Source organism: Macaca nemestrina, chromosome 16 (assembly GCF_043159975.1).
Source record: "Macaca nemestrina isolate mMacNem1 chromosome 16, mMacNem.hap1, whole genome shotgun sequence".
NCBI lineage: Eukaryota > Metazoa > Chordata > Mammalia > Primates > Cercopithecidae > Macaca > Macaca nemestrina.
The window spans coordinates 67,123,610-67,145,696 of NC_092140.1; the positions used below are offsets into that span (position 1 = coordinate 67,123,610).

A 22,087-nucleotide genomic window follows, 5' to 3' on the forward strand; every position below is an offset into this window, starting at 1 on the left:
ATTGCAGTGCGAATTGCTTCCTTGCTCTGCACTGTTTGGTGATTGTAAGATGGATTGCCAGATTAGCACAGGCACACAGTATTTGTGTAGGGAACAGGGAGGGTGATTTTTCCCTGCTTCTCCTACCAGCTATTTCTTACCAGTCCCTTTGCCACCTGTAAAAAATTGGTTATTTGCTAATGTTTCTTAGTGGAAATTCAAAGGCCGGAATCACTAACTCAAGCCCACAGTAATACCACTCTGTTTCTTTCCACCCTCGAACTGCCATATAAGAGCCTCTGATGCTACTGGCCAAAGAGGCCACTTGCCTATGCAATTGCTCACTCACAGAAGCTTCCAGCACAGCAATTCTCTGTTCTTAATGTTTTATATCACTAACTAACTAAACATAGCCACCTTTCACAAATGCAGAAAGTTGTTTCCAAAACACGAAAACAACTTGACGAAAAAAAAAAAAAGTAGAAGTACAGATAACTTGGAGGTGTGGAGGCTGTCTCATGCTTTGGGAGACTGGTGCAGCCGTGTGGGTAATCTATGTTAACATCTTGTCTTCAAGATGCTGACCTCACTTTGATTCAGACATTCTAGAAAAGGATTCATTTCTTCTCCATTTCAAAGCTGTTTATCTGGCTTGGAAAATAGCTGTTTTAAACAGAAGCCTTTACACTTGTCTGAGTAAATTCCATTCCAATTTTTGTTTTGGCCATAAGTCAAAGATAACAGCTGTGCGCTTGTGGGTTCACTGAACTCTACGTGCTTGTTGGCTGCATCACCGACCAGAGGGAATAACCAATAATTAGAACATTTCGGGTCATCTTGGGAAGAACAGAGTTTTCTCTTGTTTGGAAAGGTGGTGTGACCTCCCTCTGATTTTCCCAAATGCGGATCTTTCAGTGACTGAGTGTATAGCTGAATATGTAAGCCTGGACTCATCGCCACTGCGTCCTCCCTTTCCCAAAATATTGCCTGATAAATGGAAGCTTAAAGCCATATTTACTGTTTTTCAGCTTAATTCTTGCTCTGCAACAGGCCTGGGCCATGATAATAAGCAAAAATACTTGTGCATTCCTAGCACATCAGCATTTCTGATCACAATGATTTGCGACTCAGGCCTTGAAAGCTGTGGGGTTTCTTCCTAGCTGAATCAATACAAGTTTACATAAATATATGTTTCTGTTTTTCTTTCGTTCTTGATTCAGCATTCATATTTACTTGTTGGTAACTACAGACAATGGGAGCATGGGGGCAGGGGAGAAGTCGAGCAGATAGAGAGATGATTCAGAAGAAATTATTTGGGTGGGTTCTAATGTCTTAACTGATCATGACTTTTTTTTTTTTTCTTGTGAAGAGTAATGTGTTGGAATTTTCATTTGAAAAGATAAAATTTATTCTATATGTCTAAAGAATATAACTGCTCATTTATTGCACTGAGTGTATACTACTATATCCATGCCTACAGTAGGAAGTGTTCTTGTATCAGGGCATTTGGTGTGCTAGAGCCTTTCATATCAGAGATATGTATCCTAAAGCATTATTAATCCAATAGTGACATAGGGGCTGGTTTGCTACTGATGCAAGAGCATTTGTTCTATATTTAAAATCCCCCTGAGTCAAGGAGACAAAGTTGGCAAGAGATATGGTGATTATTTTTTGCTCAGTTTTATGTCATGACAGGGAAACCTTTCACTTTCACTTGAATAAGCACAAGGATGAAGCAGAGGCCACCTTTTCAAAGATCCTCCTGCAAGACAGTCTCTGTTATTAAGCAAGGACTCATTACTGATTCGCTCTCTCACTCTGTTGTGGAATGCAGCTCGGGCTGCTTTCGGTGACTGTACTGTTTGTGAAATGTAAAAATGCACCTGGCTGAGGTAGAACAAGGGGTCTGAAATTTAGTTCCCCCTACTTCTGTTCAACAAACTCTTGGCCCACAGGGCTGCTCAGGGTTGGAGTGGGAAGACAACAAGTTTTTCCTGGATTGCCTACATTTTCCATATTGACTAATGGCATCTCTGAGCATGTTTAGGCTTCTTGGTGTCAGTTTGAACCCAAGACATTTTACTTTAATCATCCCTGGTTTCCTTACTCGTAAGTCCTGTTTCAATAAGGAAATAAATGATTTATTAATAAAAGTAAATCAATAATTATTGGTTAATATGGGTACATTTTCTATGACTGGTTTCATTTAGGTAAAGCCTGCCTAGATATAGATATTTTTGTGGAATATCCACATATTTTTCATTTATTTCCTTAGGAAGATTTAAATGACATTTTATATTCAAAGGGAAAAATTAGAACTAATTTGAAGTTGATGTGATTATATTCTATTGGGCTATTGGTCAGTGTAGGATCATTTAAATGGATTCTTGAAGTGTGACCTGGATTAGGACTGATATTACTGATTGGTAACAAAAAATCCTGCCCGGGAAGTCATGATAAGAAAATATCATAGCTGGCCGGGTGCAGTGGCTCATGCCTGTAATCCCAGCACTTTGAGAGGCCAAGGCGGGTGGATCACCTGAAGTTGGGAGTTCAAGACCAGCCTGATCAACATGAAGAAACCCTGTCTCTACTAAAAATATATAATTAGCCGGGCATGGTAGCGGGTGCCTGTAATCCCAGCTACTCGGGAGGTTGAGGTGGAGAATCGCATGACACCCAGGAGGCAGAGGTTGTGGTGAGCTGAGATCGTGCCATTGCAATCCAACCTGGGAACAAGAGCCAAACTCCATCTCAAAAAAAAAAAAAAAAAAAAAAAAGGAAAAAGAAAATCAGTAGCATACTCCCATCCCTGAAGGTATGTATTCAAAGTGCTGTGCCCACCACGGCCATTGTGTCCCTGCAGGCAGCTTCCTAAACTGGTCCTAAGAACAAAGGACTCTGAATAAGCCAGAACTGTTTAAAACTTTCTCCAAAGACGGAATGTGTGAGTTCATCTAGAGGAGACTGAGAAACACTCATCTTCCTAAAACAAGACACAAATGTGTTGCCACACTTCTGGGTCACATTTCCTGTCTGCTTGGAGCATCCCTCTAGGATTAAAAGAACAAAGAGGGGTGGTAGGGAAAACCCACTGAATCCCAGAGATGCCTGTGCTTGCAAATTATTTTCAGTGTGAAGATTTAGAATCTGGGGAAAGACAGGAAAGTGTGCAGCAGGGATTTTTTTTTTCCACCTCAGCATTTCTTGCGATGGACTGATTGGTGTGAGAAATTAGCTGTCCTGCTGAGAGTTAGGTGTAGCATCATAAAGAGTACTTCAAGGAAGCCTTTGTTTCTAGCATAGTGGTCTTTAAACGGTGGGCCCTCTCCACGAGTTTCCCTGATGACCTTTATCACGTTGTCACACAGGGGGTGTAGAAAACAGATTGCAGGTCTCTATCTACTAATGCCCTTAATCTGATTAATTTTTATGCTAGTGCCTTTTCTCTTTTATTCCTCAAAGTGCCTTTATCTCCTTCATCTGTGACAATACCACATAGGTGCTCATTTAACAATGAAAAAGAGCCTCCAGAATGTCTCCTTCTGTTGTGTGAACTGAAATAAATCTAATGATTTTAGCAGAACAGATCCCCTCTTAACACACAGGAATAAATTATGATTCAGTTTTCTAGGGACCAAAAAAGAAAACCATAGACTTTTCTATGAAAGAAACAGAAGCCAATTTTCCTACACTTCTGAAGCTAGATATTATTAGTGATTATTACTATTATTATACTCATTTAATTCCTATATTGAAGTCATTCTTTCTGACCTATCTACATTAAGAAAAACACGCATTTGGGGAAAGAATAAATCAGTAGATATGGTATAGGCAGCAGTGGCTTAATGACAGAACTAATTCCCCACTTCCCACTAGGCTTTTTACCTTAAGCCATTAGTCCCTTAAGAGTGTTTAGTAAGGGCTGTCTGTAGCTTAAGGAAAGAAGGAAAGAAATGAATATAATCGGCCCTCTGTACCCATGGGTTCCACACCATGGATTCAAGAAACTGCAGATCAAAAATATTTGAAAAGAAATGTATCAGTAGTGACCATGTACAGATTTTTTGTCATTATTCGCTATACAACTATTTATATAGCATTTACATTGTATTAGGTATTATAAGTAATCTAGAGATGATGTGAACTATATAGGAGGATGTGCATAGGATGACACCTACAAATCCTACACCCTTTACATCAAGGACTCTAGCATTGCTGATTTTGGGATCGGAGGGAGGTTCTGGAACCAATCCATACAGATATCGAGAGACAATTGTATTTTTAAACTATCTACTGTATGTCAGGCACTGTGCTAGCTCCTTTTTATTTGTTCTATCATTTAATAAAAAGGAGCTCATCATGATACTGTGAGGTGGGTGGTGGTTTTATTTTTCAGATGAGGGAACTGAGTGAAATAGAAGTGGGGGCCAGAAGAAAGGGGCTCTAGGGTTTCAGCTGTTAAATCATTTGACTTCTGAGTTAAATAGACTTTCTGTTCTTGGAATTATGAAAGGGGCACAGCAGAACTCTTGCGGTATGGCCATAAGCTGTTCCTGCTGGGAGGCTACAGGGGCGCAGTTGGATTCTTCTGGAATGAGTCCTTTCTGAGTCTCAATAGGATGATTTGCTGGAGCAAGCACAAGATGTGAGAGCAGGTCATGGGACATATTTCTGCTTTGGGCAGATAATGATATGGCCCCACCCAATTCAAAAGAGGTCAAATACCATATGTGTAATAAGGACTGACACCTACTAACCACTCTGAACCAGGCACTATCCTAATGACTTAATGGGTATCAATTCATTTAACCCTCAGAACCAGATAAGGGAGATGTTAATATTATTCTTACTTTATAGAAGGGAAAACTGAGGTAGCGGTTGAGTAGCACAGAGATTCAGTAACTTGTCAAGGGTCACAAAACTAGTAAATAGCGAAACTGGGGTCTGATCCAAGGGAGGCTGGCTTCAGAGTCATTGCTGTTTAAAACTTTTACTTACTGCCTTTAACCCATTCCCTTCAGAATTGTCCTTTGTTAAGCTGACTTTCTGGGATAAGGCTTCTGTCCCTGTTCACCTCCTCCTTCTCAGTTGCTTTCTTCTGACTTACTTTCATTCTGGGGAAATCTTTCTCTCTTAGAGGAACTTCAGCTCTCTTGAAATCGTATTTTTCTTTGTTCTTGCAGAGTGGATGGCCCATTACACTTAGAACCCTTGGCATCCAAATTGTCAGCAACTCATCGGCTAGTGTTTCTTTCTGGAAGGGTGAAGTCTCAATCCTCAGATGTTCTAGGAGGTGAGTAGAAATGTTAGCATATTCCATCCTTTTAATGTAGCAAAGCAAAAAACAACACAACAGCTGAAAAGGGTAGTTCACAAAACTACTGTAGCATCTCAGGCTCTGATGTCAGCCTGGGTTTATGTCTCCACTATTCCATTCTACGTAACTAGCTGGCTGAATATATAACCAGTGCAAATCCTTGGTATGTCCCCTGTAAATCAGCTTTACTTTCTAGTTCACTGACTGGCTATCAGAATCAATGGAAATGGTGTGCAGAAAGTGCTCATCACTATACCTGGTAGCTACAAGCTTTTAACAACAGATATTTTCATTAGTTGTGATGACGATAATTATTACAGCCCTGGATGACTAATGAACTGGCTAAGGTTATTGCATTTTAACTCTGCAAATGCATGGAAGACACTCCCTGTGACTGGGACTCTTAAATCAATGTGGGACTTGCCGTATTCTGATGGCTCCTTATAACATGTTAAGGTGGCCTCACCTAATTTCAGATTTCACTCAAGATCTGTTATGAGAGGCTGGGAGGAGACTTTTATAAAGCTGTTTTCAAAAGCAATTATATTATTTTCAGTGTACTTTTAAAAGATTCAGAAAGAATGAATTATTTTCCAGAAGTAAGGTTTTTAAAAATTCCTTGATAATATATAAGGCTGGGCATGGTGGCTCACGCCTGTAATCCCAGCACTGTGGGAGGCCAAGGCAGGTGGATCACAAGGTTAGGAGTTAGAGACCAGCCTGGCCAACATAGTGAAACCCCGTCTCTACTAAAAATACAAAGAATTAGCCGGGCATGGTGGCGGGCACCTGTAATCCCAGCTACTCGGGAAGCTGAGGCAGGAGAATTGCTTGAACCCAGGAGGCAGAGGTTGCAGTGAGCTGAGATAATGCCATTGCACTCCAGCCTGGGCGACAGAGCGAGATTCCATCTAAAAAAAATGAATAATAATAAAAATAAAAAGATAATATATAAGAAGTCAAATATATAAAGAGTGAAATATGTAGAAAGGGGAATGAGGAGAAGAGAGGTTGATAAATTGAATTAACAACTCAGCCATTTAGATCGAAAATAGCAAAATTTGAAAGTAAGGTCATGGTTTGGTGCCAGACAAAAGACCACCCCAATTTCTAGTTGTGCATCTTTTCAAGTAAGATAGTAACAGGAAGAAAGGGTAAAGAGAGGGAACTGAGTTGACTGTTCTGAACAGGAGAGGAGGTAATGCTCTGTACATTATTTTCTTTTTGAAACAAAGCCACAAAACAAGCAAACACACAAACATGTTAGCGGCACGGGCCTTAAAATAATACAGACACAAATTCCATATCTGACCAACTATATTGGGAAGAGTGGCAAATTCTCATTTCACAGATAAAATATCTTCCCAGACATGGGCAATAACCAAGCACATAGGGTAGGAAGTCTTGACCCTATGAGTCAGAGGAAACCTACAAGCTAAGAACAGATCAAGTGGCAACTAATAAAAAGCAAGGATTATAAACAAAGAGCCAGCCTCTGAGATGTTCAGTAATTCTGTTTTCAGTCTTTCAGTAAACAAATCTTTCTCAGGAATCTATCCTATGTCAAGCACTGGACAAATCATGATAATAAAGATTTCAGAATAATCCCTAACCGCAGAGAGCAGGCAAGTTAGTTTCTGCCAATCTTGCTTTAAACGGAATTTTCCATAAGCCTCATATGTAGACACAAGTCTCATTTTCAGTTAAGATTCATTGTTATATAAAAGTAATGGCCATAATTTTAATAGGGAAATTTGTAGTACTTAAATTATGTGTGATAATTTTTGAAATCTTAGAGAAATACACTTTGCTAAAGTTTCTGAGGGATAGGCCCATGCCTAATGATAGACACTCTAATTTGATAGGCACAAAGTGGTTATGAGGATTTAACCATTTTCTAGAAAGTATATATGAAAATTGACTTATGGGCTCTAATACTGTATCCTGCCTGGTATCCACATCGCTTGCTGTGGGACTTTGTGCCCTGTCCCCCTAGTGGGGAGTGCTACTTGATTACTTGATCTTGGTCTCAGCCAGGTAGTTTGTATTGGATTTTGGCACAATTGCTTGAACTGTGCTCAGATGTTGGCCTTGACTGCTTGCACATCTGCTGTTTGACAAAAGAAGAGCCAGTTCTAAGGCATAAAAGACAGAAGGATTAACCCTATACCAGCCTTCATGGAGGTAAGTCCAGCTTAGTACCACCCAGATCAACTGATTCCAAGCTAGCCAACTGACGCATGTATACTGCGTCATGAATACTGGCTTAGAGTGGCATATTGCATGGCAATAGTTGACTGATACAACGTACCTTGTGATATAGTTTGGATGTGTGTTCTCCAGGTCTTATGTTAAAATATGATCCCCAGTGTTGGAGGTGGGCCTAGTGGGAGGTATCTGAGTCATGGGGGTAGATCCCTCATGAATGACTTGGTACCCTCCTCTTGGTAATAAGTCAGTTCTTGCTCTATTAGATTAGGGGAGAGCTGGTTGTTTAAATAGCTTGTCACCTCCTCCCTTCCCTCTTGCTCCCTCTCTCACTGTGTGACACATCTGCTCCCCCTTTGCCTTCTGCTAGGATTGTAAGCTTCCTGAGGTTGCACCAGAAGCAGATACCAGCACTATGCTTCTTGTACAGCCTGTAGAACCATGCACCAAATAAATCTCTCTTCTTTATAAATTACCCAGCCTCAGTTATTCCTTTATAGCAATGCAAAATGGAGTAACACACCTTGCAAATTCAATTCTGTTTCAGTGAGCAAACACTGGAGATATCATTGTGAGTTTTTCTTGGAGCCATTTATAATTCAAAATCATGGAAGTCCCAAGTTCTTTGCCCAAAAAGTACCTTCCACAGAGAAGGCAGTCAATAAATGCTTAGTGAATTTGGCCTCAAATATGTCTCAATCTGTCTTACTGTACAACATGAATCCAAGTGAAAATGAGAAAACAACCATTTGGAACAACACCTATGATGTTTGGAAACATCTCTTATGTGTAGGCAAGTTCTTAGTGGCCTTTGGAGGTGTAGGCTGGAAGGGCCTTGTTCAGCTAATGAATTCCCTTGCACTCTGTATTTAAATAAATTCCCAAAGCTGCTTCTGCTCATATCCAGAATAGTAGCACTTTGAAGAAAAATTTAACACTCCTTCAGGGGAAGGCATTTTTTCTGTTTCTAGCCTGTGAATTCTTACAGTGGTATGGGAATTTTGTTATTATTATTACAATTACGAAGACCACTATTATTATTTGAGTGCTCGTTGTTCTGAATGATACTGTTTTAAACCCATCTGCACTAAGTTTCTAATGTAAACGTTTTCCATCTTGCTTTGACTCACTACCAGAATCAAATAGAAGTTTCCATACATGAAGGCCAACTGGGTAAGGACGTATCCCTAAGTAAGAAATTGGATACTAAAACCCAAGATGATTAGAAGTTTCCATGAAAATATAATAACATAATGGCAGCAGCCAATATTTATTGAACACTTTACAGCATGGGATGCAGTGAAATACTTTCCATATACTTTGTAATATTCACAAACACCTTATGAGGCACATACATCTCTAGACTCATCTCATTCAGTGGTTCAACCCTTTTACCAAGTTCTGCAGCTGGGAAGGAACAGAGGTGGGATGTGAACCCAGGCTTCAGAGCTTACCCACTACATTTTGCTTGTGGCCAGAAACAGAAGCAGGAAGACTCAGTGACAAGATTCCAGGTTTTGGATGGAGACCGTTAAGATTCAAATTCCGGAATGCTAAGTGAACTTAATCCTCTGTATCTCTGATTCTAGTTTCTTCCACTAGAAAATGGCAAGAGGATGACCAATACTACATAGCTTTTTTTAAGAAACAAATTGGTCAGTTCAGTGGCCTACACCTGTAATCCCAGCATTTTGGGAGGTCAAGGAGGGTGGATCATGAGGTCAGGAGATCGAGACCATCCTGGCTGACACAGGTGAAACCCCGTCTCTACTAAAAATATAAAAAAGTAGCCAGGCATGGTGGCAGGCACCTGTAGTCCCAGCTACTCGGGAGGCTGAGGCAGGAGAATGGTGTGAACCTGGGAGGCGGAGCTTGCAGTGAGCCGAGATCTCGCCACTGCACTCCAGCCTGGGCGACAGAGCAAGACTCCATCTCAAAAAAACAAAACAACAACAAAAAATTAAGTAACGGCCAGGGGCTGGCATTGATGCTAACTGGATCTGATGTTATTTTTCCCACAGCATAAAACACTTGAGGTCGGAATGGGTTGAGCGTTGGTTGTCTTCCCACTTCAGGGAAGCTGAGCAATGGGTTTACTCAGTATAATGAAGCTGCTTTAGGAGAAAGTGCTCACCCTGCAAAATAGCAGGGAAGGCAGTCTATTTCCACAAAACCCACTTTTCACCTGTCGGAATGTGACTAAGAGAACACTCTAAATATAGAAGATGTAACCATCAATGACCAACTATTCCTTTCTAGAAGTAAACCTGATTCTTTGATAAGAAACTGTAAATTATCTACTTCCGGTTCTGCAGTTACAATAATGTGATCAGGAAACAAAGAATAGTCTAGGTCCTGAAGGCATGAGTTCTGTGTTAAAATAAATCAGTTTATGGCAAGTGAAAACCTGAATAACTTTGTAAAATATTGCCCAGAGAGCCCAAGTTTTCCACTATTCAGGCTTTTGATGCCATTATATGCATCATTTTGACAACAGGCATAAAAGGATGATTTGAGTCTATGACAATTTTGCTTCCTTGTAAGGAATTTTGCTAGTTTGATTTTAAATATGTAGGGAAGGCTTATTCTTATAATATTTGAAATAAAAATTTAAAATGTGAATAAGGTGGTAAATGAAAAAAATCAACAATTCTCTAAATGTCACTTCATTCAGCAATATACATTGTGTTTCTCCTCAGCAAGTGGGGGAATGAAAAATGTCATGTACACACAAGGTTGATAAGTTGATTTTTCTTTGTGGGTATACATCTTTGCATTAAGAATCAGAAAAAAAAATATTTGTACTTTGCAGGTTTAAATGCTGAATTTATACCATTTGGCCCATTAAAAAATTGCTAAGACGAGCATAGAGGTAAAACATCAATATTTCTGTGATGTTTTGATTCTTACTGGTGATGGTTTCTTAAATACCACCTGCTCCACTGAAGCTGAATTCAGAAGGTAAATCATAATTTTCAGACATTATTGTTTATTTTCAGCATTTCTAGATAGAAAACATAAAATGTTAAAAATACTTCAAAAGTGACTTGATATGTAATTCTTGTTCTTTCAAAAATGGCTTGGCATGTCATTTTTGTTCTTTCTTCACTCAGAATTCCTAGATGCACATATGGCTTTTGCTCTCAACTTTGCTCCTCTGAGAACCCACAGACCTCAGAATAAATATAAAATATATAATTTTTCCCCTGAGACCACCTGTAAGATTATTTCCTAAAAGAACGAAAAATTGCTTTTAAACGAGGGATAAACCTGGAGTTCTGGTAACTCTGATTAAACTTCTTTGAAAGTTTTAAGCCAAGGCAGAGGGGGACAAGTGAAACTGCAATGAAATTCATCTTGCCAGCAGCATCATACAACATTTGCTCTCCTGAACGCTAACTTCAGCTGTGATTTATTAGGGGACCAAGTTCATGTCATTGTGTCTGATCTTCAGAGACCTGGCTTCAAATCCTGATTTTACTCACAATTGAAAATGAGGCTGGTGGTCACATCCTAGCCCCATTTGACATGATTGTCAGCCTGCGCTTGGAGAACCGCCCTCTGGAAAAACAGGGAGTGTTAACTTGCAGGTCAGGGACTTAAGTGCCTATCAGTGGAGTTGTTATCTGCAATGAGGCTGGGAGGGACTGCAGCTCCTGACCCTCTCAGTGGGACACTTACTAAGCTGCCTGACAAAGTAGGGTAATACTAACCTAATGTCCTCCTAAGGAGATTTTGTCCTCTATCTCTTCTTGTTGTTGTTAAAGCTTAAGAAAATGACTAATTATTAAAAGTTTGGAAAATAAATTGCTCTGGGACTTGGAATGTCTGTGTAAAATCTTAAAGGCAGCCAATTTTGCTTCCTGGCATTTACTTGCCTTGTGCAGCTTACAAATAGTTTCCATGTGGTTGCTGCTCCAGTACAGACCTCTGATAAGAGGATGGGGAAATTAGTTTTGTAGAAGTCTGTCAGTCTAGGCATAATGTGTATGCCTAAGTGGAATTTTTTTTTAATGTTCTAGAGAAGGAGGGTTGTTTGCTAACTTTTGTGGACAATAGGGAAAGCTGAAGATTTCTGAAAATTAATTTTATAATCCGAGATAAGACAAAAAATCCAATCAGTGTAATTAAATTTGATGCTGAATTTACGAAAAGAGACATATGAAAAGATATATGTCAGTTATAATGCTAATTTGTTATCACATCCTGGGATCTCTGCTCCTTTAATATGAGAGAGCCTCTTGTGTTTTTTGAACATCTATTGTTAATTCAGGAGAAGAGATGATGGGTACCACCATGCCAAGAGTCTTTTGGGAAAACGTATTCCATTCATATCTGGAGGGAAGGGGACCCTAGAGCTATTTTTTATTTGAATATGGTCAGTGTATTAGTCAGGGTTCTATAGAGGGACAGAACTAATAGGAGATATATATAGAGGAGTTTATTAAGTTGTATTAATTCACACAATCACAAGGTCCCACAATAAGCCATCTGCAAGCTTAGGAGCAAGGAAACCAGTCCAAGTCCCAGAGCTGAAGAATTTGGAGTCTGATGTTCGAGGTCAGGAAACATCCAGCATGGGGGAAAGATGTAGGCTGGGAGGCTAGACCGGTCTCTTCACATTTTTCTGCCTGCTTTCTAACTGCGCTGACAGCTGATTAGATTGTGCCCACCCAGATTAAGGGTGGGTCTGCCTTTCCCACCTTTCCCGCCTGTCTGTGTGGCAACACTCTCACAGACACACCCAGGATCAATACTTTGCATCTTTCGATCCAATCAGGTTGACACTCAGTATTAACTAACAGTCACGGTAGGTCTTTTTGGTTGAGATGGAGGCTACATCAGACATTTTTTTCCCCCATAGGAAGGTCATCTCATCCTTAGAAAAAGTAGGTATTACCTAGAATAAATGCTTCAGCCACCTTGTCTTGAGAGACTTTGAATTAGGGGCCTGGTGACACTGACATTTACTTAACCCGTTCAAAGCACTAAGGGTCAAGCACTATTCTAAATACTATAGAAATATAAACTTATTTCTTTCTCATAACAACCCTATGAGGTAGATATGATTATTATCCCCATTTTTCCGATAAGGAAATCGGAATGTGATATAGAGAGGTTGAGCTGAAAGTCAAATTTCTAGTAAATGGGAGAACCAGGCTTCAAACCCAGTCAGTCCAGCTCTGGAGTCCTTGCTTGTTCCAAGCTGCTTGAAGGTGATGCATTCCTGACTAGCAAGACTTCCCCAATAAACCAACTATAGATTGCCTACAATGTACTTGGTACATGAGGATTTTCTAAGGGGGCCAATGAGTTCATCTTCATGTCAGATTTCCAACTCCTTTGAATTTGGTAATGTGGTTCCATAATAACTTGTTTTGTGTGTGTCCATCATTGTTCTACTTAAATTCCTTAGTCAAACTATAAACTCTTAGAGGTGGTTAACCCTGACTAAGCATATCCAGGTCTACCAAAACCTGCATCAGAATTAACTTCTAAGAATGAACTCTTGGAGGGACATTTTCCCCTAATTGGTCAGGAATCCATTCCTGACCCTCAGTAGGTAGCTGCCCCTGTTATATTAATAAATCTGTATTATGATTATTCTTTCTTTAATTGTCTCCCTCGTAAATACATCAGCTCTGTGAGATAGAGTTTATGCCTTATTTGTCCTCTTGTAGCCTCTGCCTAGCAAAGTGCATGATAGGTAGCAGCTATGCAAAGGTGCTCAGAGAGGTTTGTTGATTGAGTGAGGCCAGTTGACCTTTGCTGCCTACTTTCTGTAGATCTCCAGGCTGTGCTGATGGACAAAGACTGTCTCCTCTCTACCTTGGAAGAGAGTTTTGTGACTGACTTTATGAAGCGATAAAATAGCTTTACTTGAACTTGTCAAACAAAATTTAATGATTATTGGAAATTCTGAAATAGAAATGGGGAAAAAATGGGATTTTTATTGGGAGAAACTCCCCAAATAGCTGTTAAACACCAATTTCATAAAAGAAACTAGAGGGACTTTAATTGCTTCTGGATCCATTTTGCCAACTCTAAGGTGCCTTAAAAAATTAAAATTGTACCTAATGAGAGGTTATCATGAAAGCAGAAGCAGCCATGTTAAGAGTAGGAAAGCTTCCTTCATATTTGTCCTGTTTGTGATTTGCAGTATCTAAATTATAGGACGTAGTATAGTAATGGATCTTCCTTGATCTAATATCCCACATTTCCCAAGTAATCTGAATAGTCTAACCTCTTAGCCTTCACACGACACTCCTACTCACTCTAATCATCGCTGTTCCCTGGAGTTTTCTGTCTTGTCTATTTTATTGTCATCTGGGGTAATTTTCAATTTTTATGTGATTGTCTCTGTCTCCCTCCCACATAGCTACACACGCGCACACACACACTCTCTCTCTCTCACACACACACACATGCACACGCACTCACACAGCGTGGAGACATTTTAATCTCGTTTTCCTCTCTTCTCCCTAGTTTTGTAGTAAAGATCATAAGATAGCAGGGCTGTTTTTATGGATGTGGAGGGAGGAGATAATTGAGGATGAAAATCTGCTACTCTTCACCTTCTAGATGTGCTGCATTTTCTTATCAGCTTGTAGGAGAGGGTTAAGGTTTACTCAGTTAGGAAGGAGTTATTTTCAGGAGTCCAGAGGATTTTCCAACAGGAGTGGGTTGGACTGTTTGCTGAAGCAGTGAGATTACAGGCAACCTGGTGAGGGTATTTGTAGCACTGACCTCTAAGCAGGGATGCGTGTGTTAGATCCAGCCTCCCTTTGAGGTTTCTCAGGCTTGACTATTTCTACATCTGGTGGGTACATCACCGTTTAAAAAATAAACTCAAAATTTGAGAATAACCATATCCTTGACAAGATGTATTCTTTTCTAAGGAGGATTGCTGCAGCTGCCTAACAATGAATTACAACATTCCACAGCTGTCTGGGCAGGAAATGAAGAAAATTATCCTGGCTATCTCAAAATGGGTGTTTGGGGAATGGGGAAGGGTGTATGAGTTGCTAGAGAGTATTTTGGAATTAGGGCGGTGGGATTACAGGGTCCTTGGCCATCAGATTCAGAGAGTATTAAAAAATCTGAATAATCTAAAATAGTATGGTTACATAGATTCCAGATAGTGAACTAAAGTGAAAAATATGTTATTTTTGGCCACAACCTGATTTTACTGCCTTATCCTCCCATCTGATGAATAAATTGCACTTAAAAATTAATATCCTAATTACCTTACAGTCAAATATGATGGAGCTATGAGTACAGGAGTATCATTTATTAATCATCATTCCAATAGATGACTGTTCATATTATTTTCTATTTTCACTTTCTATGGTTTTTCTAGTACAAACCAGAAAACCTGCTAGACCAATTCTAAAAGAGCTGTAACACTTAACATTCATATTTTCAAAAGATTTTGTTGGTTGAATAACTGCTCATTCGTTTGGTAATTCTGTGTGCCCTCTACTCTGCTTCCTAAAGTTGCATTTCCCAAGCACATCTAAGAACAGATTTCTCCTCTCTCCCAGGGACCTCCAATGGCTCCCCATTGTCTGCAGGAATGTTTCTCAAACCTTCATGTGCATATGAGTCACCTGGGGATCTTGTAAAAATGCAGATTCTGATGCATTTGGTCCAGGGTGGCACCTGGGTTTTTTGTATGTTGAAGTTTCTAAGTGTTTCCAAGGATGCTCTGGCTTTGACCTCACTTTGAGTGGCATGGGTCTACAGGATGGGCCTGTCACTCTACTCTCTGGCCTTCCCAGGACATTATTGTTTTTCCAGATACCTGCACAACCTCTGCTTCTATGCTTTTGGGATGCTAGTATTCATTCACATCTTACTTGCCTTTATCCACAGAGCCCACACTCTCCACAAGCTCTTCTCACATTTGTCTCTACCCTGACCAACAATTAGAATCACTGTCTCCCTCTCTTGTTCTCCTCTTGCACTTTGTTGGAAATCCATTTTCCAACTTAGTACTGTCTGCCGGACTATACATATTGGGTGTGTATCTGTCTCTACCAATGAACTGTGAACCTCCGGTGGAGAACATCTCATTCTGTACATCTTACCCTCTTCTGCTGTGTTCTGCACAATTCCTACATAGAGCAACTGTAAATACAAGTTGAATTGAATAAAATTCACAAATTGTATAAAATTGCTTTTCTAGATGGATTTCTTTTGACTAGGTGAAACTTGCTGACATTCAGATAAACCTCTTCAATGTTCTTTCCTGAAAGGATGTCTTACTCCTTGGTAGTTAGGGATCGCTCCTGGGTGTTTTTAAAAAAGATTTTGACTTAGAGGATCTATGAATGTGACTATGTGGGCTAAGCTTCTTAAAGGGGCAACCCAGCTGAGAATCACAAAAGAAAGCGGAGGCTGCTACTTTTGCGGACCGTACAAGCTGGGTTTTTATTGTTGCTAATGAGAGCCACTCGTGTTGACTGTCTAACGGGAAGTACCTTAATCCTTTCTCATTAGACTTCTAAAATTAGCCTTGCTTTGCCCGGCTGGAAGAATCATGAGATGTGCTACCTTTTCAGATTTAGGTGGGATGATAGAATTGAAGGTGCATTCCGGGAATCTGGACAGATATTCCTGTAGAGCTGGGCATCATTAATGAATAAGCTTTTTGAATCAGAGTGACCTGGGCTCTAATTTTCATTCTGCAATGTGGTAACTTTGTCATCTTGAACAAATTAGTTAGCCAGTTTGATCCTTGGTTTTCTCATCTTTTAATGGGGTAATCACACCACTTTGAAGGATTATTAAGATTAAATGGAAGAATGTGTATCAACAAATAATGGTGAATGTTATTGCAATCAGAGCTCTGGCATGTCACCAGCCAATCTTTCAGGGCTGTAAGGGAAAACTATTTCCTTTTTTCCACCAACTAAAGGAAAAATGTTTTTTCCTCTATTCTCTACTACCCTCAATACTTTACTTCTGACACCAGATGTGTGGGTTTTCCACACCAGGCAATTCTCCAATTCTCTGTGGACACCAACTGTGTATCCTACAAGTCAATTCTGACACGATCTACTTGGAGATAGCATCAAATCCCACAGGTTAAGGGATCAGTCCCATACGACTGGCTGGGCGTGGTAGCTCACACCTGTAATCCCAGTACTTTGGGAGGCTAAGGTGGGCAGATCACGAGGTCAGGTGATTGAGACCATCCTGACTAACATGGTGAAACCCCATCTCTACTAAAAATACAAAATATTAGCTGGGCACGGCGGTGTGCGCCTGTAGTCCCAGCTACTTGGGAGGCTGAGGCAGGAGAATGGCGTGAACCTGGGAGGCGGAGCTTGCAGTGAGTGAAGATCATCCCACTGCACTCCAGCCTGGGCATCACAGCGAGACTCTGTCTCAAAAAAAAAAAAAAAAAAAAAAAAAAGACGGCTTCTACTTCAGGTCACTGACAGGTCCAGGTTGCCACCTTTCACCTGTGTTTCTGACTGGCTGGCTATAAATCAGAGGTTCCTGTGACGTCCTCCTTGGGTTTGACAATTTGCTAGAATGGCTCACAAAACTCAGGAAAACATTTATTTACATTTACCAGTTAACTCAAGAACAGCTAAATGGAAGCGATGCAAAGGACAAGGCATGAAGGAAGGGACACAGAGCTTCCATGCCCGCTCTGGGCATGTCATCCTCCTTAATCACCAACCCAGAAGCTCTCTAAACCCTGTCCTTTTGAGTTTTCATGGACATTTCATTCTGTAGGCATGACTGATTAAATCACTGACCAATGATGATCAATTCAGGCTTCAGCTCCTTGCCCCTTGGAGGTTGGGGGTCAAGTTCCAACTTCTAATCACATGATTAATTCCTCCAGCATCTAGCCCCATCCAGTGATTTTCTGGGGGCTTTTGAAAAATCACCTCATTAATATAAACTTGGGTGTGGTTGAAACGGGCTTGGTATGAATAACAAGAGATACTCTGGAGCTAGTTTAGGAACCCAGGACAAAAGACCAAATATTATAACCAAAGATACTACCAAAGCTCTTATCACTTAGGAAATTACTAGGATTTTAGGAGCAGTGTGTCAGAAATGAGATTACAGACCAAATATGTATTTCTCATTATAAATCACAATATCACGGGACTTAAAGTCTATCACCAGTGTTTATTGATCGCATCTCAACTATTAAAAGCTGGAATGAGAGAAGGGCTCTTGACTTCAGCACACAGGTTCTGTTCTTTTTTACAGAACTCTGGCTGCTATGTTGTACCCACTCACTGCCCCGACTAGTGGCAGAGGCAGTAACTTCATCAGTGACTTGATTCTATTCCAAATCCATCAAAATTGAGACTTTTTAGTCTTTTCTGGATCATGGACTTCTTTCAAAATCTAATGAAAACTATTAGCCTTCTCCCAAGAAAAAAAAAAAATGCAGGTTTTTACATAATTTTGCTTTTATTTTCTGGAGGTTGATGAGCCCCAGGGTAAAAAACACTGCTTCCTCTATGGGCTTACAAACTTCTGGTTCCTCATGAGGCAAGAAGCCAAGAATAACACAACGAAGTTGATTGGGCACAATTAAAGATTAGAAAAGTTAGTGCAAGGATGGAGAGAATCACTCACTTCTCCCCCAATTCATTTTTCCTGCTCGGGAAAACCTAGAGCCAAGATTAAGACTTGAAGGGTAGGGGGATAGTGGTTTGATAATCTTTCCTGTTATATTTTGCATTGGGAATTATGGTCATTTAAGTATATCTGTGTTTTTAGATGGTTTCTGATATAATACATTAATCTCCACAAGGGTTGTGATAAAAATGAGTAATATCCCAATTTAGGAAACCGTTTTAGACATGGAGTGAAAGCTGCCCAAGCAGCAAAGTATACTGCTCACCATTTTTCTTGGTCCAGGTGGTAGATCTCTGTGCAGGGCTGACTCGCATTAACAAACATGAACACAGTAGATGTGGAAACATGTCCAGGCCTTGCTCATCAGTTCCCATTTTCATACTTTCCGAGTAGGCTGGGAAACATGGAAGGACAGCATGAATTCAATTTAACAGTCCAGTAAGTGCCAAAGAAATGATCACATCTCTGAAAATAAGTGTTTTAGACAAAATTTTTCAGATGGTAAAAAAAGACAAATCCTTTGTTTAGTAAACAGCAAACACTTTATACATTAATCATCCAGCTGACATTAAGTGTAATCAAAGGTTCCGTTTTAGTTCAAATACAACTTATGTTCCCAATTAATTACTTGCAGGACTACATAGTTTGCATTTTAAAATAAATGTTCTGCTTCCCAGATGTCTTCTTATAGGCATGCTGTGACCCTTCTTAGAGAGGCTGATTCTCTTATCACAGTGATTTCAAGGCCTGCTGGGGTGTGAAAAAACTGTTATGGTTTAAGTACCACCTGCCATTTTGGACCTAATAAGGAATTTGTGGAGCTGGAATGCAGTTCCTACACTTAAGTGGGTTATATTCTTGGCAAAGAAGCTGTGAATTGAGATGATGTCATTCAAATTTGATTTTTTCCAGAGAAACATTATTATAATGGAGTTATCTTCCTGACCAAGGGTCAAGTTTTAGTGGATTCACAGAAACGAGGCTATCATACTGGTAAGGAACCTCAAGGGAAATGTGGGTCAGTCCTCTTTCCTGAGTCAAAAAAGTGTTATCCTCACTTTTCAGATGAGACAAGTGAGATTTCTTTAGAGGCTGTGTTCTGCTAATATTCTAATTATGAGTAGGGATTTTGGAGGGTAAGGATAGGATCTAGAACAGAGCTATCCAATAGAACTTTCTGCAATGATAAAAATATTCTGTATCTGTGCTGTCCAATATAGTAATCTAGTCACATGTGGCTGTTGAGTGCTTCAAATGTGGCTAATGTGACTAGGATACTAAAATTTAGATTTTATATAATTCTAAATAATTTAAATTTAAATATATATAGTTACATGTGGAGAGAAGAGGTAAATTGAATATAATTCCTGGCATTTGAAAGGCAAGGCCTACGTAACAAAGTGAAAAGTATAACCAAGAAAATAAAATCAGACAAGATAACTACCTTGCTGGCTGCATTGGTTATTTTAAAATGAAGTTTGTTTGTTTGTTTGTTTGTTTTAGACAGGGTCTCACTCTGTTGTCTAGGCTGGAGAGCAGTGGTATGACCTTGGCTCAGTGACTTTCCCCTCCTGGGTTCAAGTGATCCTCCTGCCTCAGCCTCCTGAGTACCTGGGATTATAGGCATAAACCACCATGCTGGGCTAACTTTTGTATTTTCAGTAGAGATGGGATTTTTGCCATGTTGCCCAGGCTGGTCTTGAACTTCTGGCCTCAAGTGCATAATGAAGTTTAAAGATCATCAATCTGCTGGACAATACCAAGGAAAGTCTCAGAGTCATTTTAAAAAAATATTTATGGTATAAGGAAGGAAAAGCACACACACACAAATCCCAGGGGTATGGACAAGTACCAAATAAAATATTTAAACTTGGCCGGGTGGGGTGGGTCACGCCTGTAATCCCAGCACTTTGGGAGGCTGAGGTGGGTGGATCACGAGGTCAGGAGATTGAGACCATCCTGGTCAACACAGTGAAACTCCGTCTCTACTAAAAATACAAAAAAGTAGCCGGGGGTGGTGGTGGGTGCCTGTAGTACCAGCTACTCGGGAGGCTGAGACAGTAGAATGGCGTGAACCTGGGAGCCGGAGCTTGCAGTGAGCCGAGATTGCGCCACTGCACTCCAGCCTGGGCGACAGAGCGAGACTGTCTCAAAAAACAAACAAACAAAAATTAAACAAATGCCGTATTTAATGACAGAGTTAGGACACATTTAAAGAAAAACTTCCTAAGGGTAATGGAGGAAGTTGCCATGGAAAATTATGGAATATACTTTGAAAAACAAAACCAAAAACAGTTTTTTTGTGGCTGGCCATAGGTCTAGAAGCAAAATTTATACTACTGTAATTCTTTCCACTTATTTGGTTTTTACTTTCAATTTTAACATATGTACTTTCTCTTAATTTTGATACAAAATACATAACACGAGATCTGTCTTGGCAAATATTTAAGCATACATGACAATATTGTTAATTATAAGCACAATGTTGTTCAGCAGACCTCTAGAACTTTTTTCATCTTGCATGATTGAAATTTTATGCCCATTGAAAAGCAGCTCCCCATTTCTTGTCACCCCAACTCCTGACAGCCACCATTCTATTTTCTGCTTTGATGAATTAGACTCCTCATATAAGTGGAATGATACAGTATTTGTCGTTTTGTGACTGGCTTATTTTGCTTAGCATAATGTCCTGAAGGTTCATCCATGTTGTAGTATATGACAAGATTTCCTTCCTTAAGGCCAAATAAAATTCAGTTACATGTATATGTCACTTTTTTGTCCATTTATTCATTGATGAACATTTAGGTTGTACGACTTGGCTATTGTGAACAACGCTGCAAGGAATATGGGACTGCAAGTATCTCTTTGAGATCCTGATTTCAGTTCTTTTGGATTAAAACTCAGAAAGCTGGATCATATAGTAATTCTATTTTTAGATTTTCATCATAGTGGCTTCCACCATTTTACATTCCTGACAGTGCATAAGGGTTCCAATTAATTTTTCCACATCCTTGTTTACCCATATATATACACACACATATATACACACATGTATATATATATACGTACACACAATTTTATATATATATATATATATATATATTTTTTTTTTTTTTTTTTGAGACAGAGCCTTGCTCTGTCACCCAGGCTGGAGTGCAGTGGCACAATCTTGGCTCACTGCAACCTCCGCTTCCTGAGTTCAAGTGATTCTCCTGCCTCAGCCTCCTGCATAGCTGAGATTACAGGCACACACTGCCACGCCCAGCTAATTTTTGTGTTTTTGGTAGAGATGGGGTTTTACCACATTGGCTAGGCTGGTATCGAACGCCTCACCTCAGGTGATCTGCCTACCTCGGCCTATATTCGTTTTTAAATTTTATTTTTTTTATAGGTGCGAGATGATATATCATTGTAGTTTTGCATTTCTTTGATGACTAGTGATGCTGAGCACCTTTTCATATTCCTGTTGGCTATTTGTATATCGTCTTTGGAGAAACGTCTATTTAACTATTTTGCTTATTTTGTAATAGTGAGAGGTGACAATGTGCTAGTAGCCCTCACTCTCAGCACCTCCTTGGCAGTCCACTCTGGCGGCGCTTGAGGAGCCCTTCAACCTGCCACGGCATCGTGGGAGCCCCTCTCTGGGATGGTTGAGACTGGAGCCTCCTCCCTCTGCTTGCTGGGAGGTGTGGAGGGAGAAGCGCAGGCGGGAACCGGGCTGCATTCACTGGCTGGTGTGAGTTCCGGCAGGCGCAGGCTCCGTGGGCCAGTACACAGAGCGGCTGGCCGGCGCCCACCAGCCCAGAGCAGTGAGGGGCTTAGCACCCGGGCTAGCAGCTGGGGAGGTTGCACCGGGTCCCCAGCAGTGCTGCCTGCTGGGGCTGCACTCAAATTCTCCTGGGGCCTTAGCTGCTTCCCCGCAGGGCAGGGCTAGGGACCTGCAGCCCACCATATCTGAGCTCT

At 40.3% G+C, this 22,087-nt stretch overlaps 1 long non-coding RNA gene and 1 other non-coding gene across 3 annotated transcripts in view; one reads left to right on the forward strand and one right to left on the reverse strand.

The window, feature by feature from the left end:
- LOC105485580 (uncharacterized) overlaps positions 1 to 22,087 on the forward strand; it is a 242,176-nt gene that overhangs the window by 90,279 nt on the left and 129,810 nt on the right. For both annotated transcript variants that reach the window (XR_989682.2, XR_011614756.1), the window contains exon 3: positions 5,166 to 5,275. This is a non-coding gene — a long non-coding RNA (uncharacterized lncRNA). The remainder of the gene's footprint in view (positions 1 to 5,165; positions 5,276 to 22,087) is intronic.
- LOC112427394 (U7 small nuclear RNA) lies at positions 14,854 to 14,916 on the reverse strand. The gene has a single exon (XR_003018926.1). It is a non-coding gene; the product is annotated as a U7 small nuclear RNA (small nuclear RNA).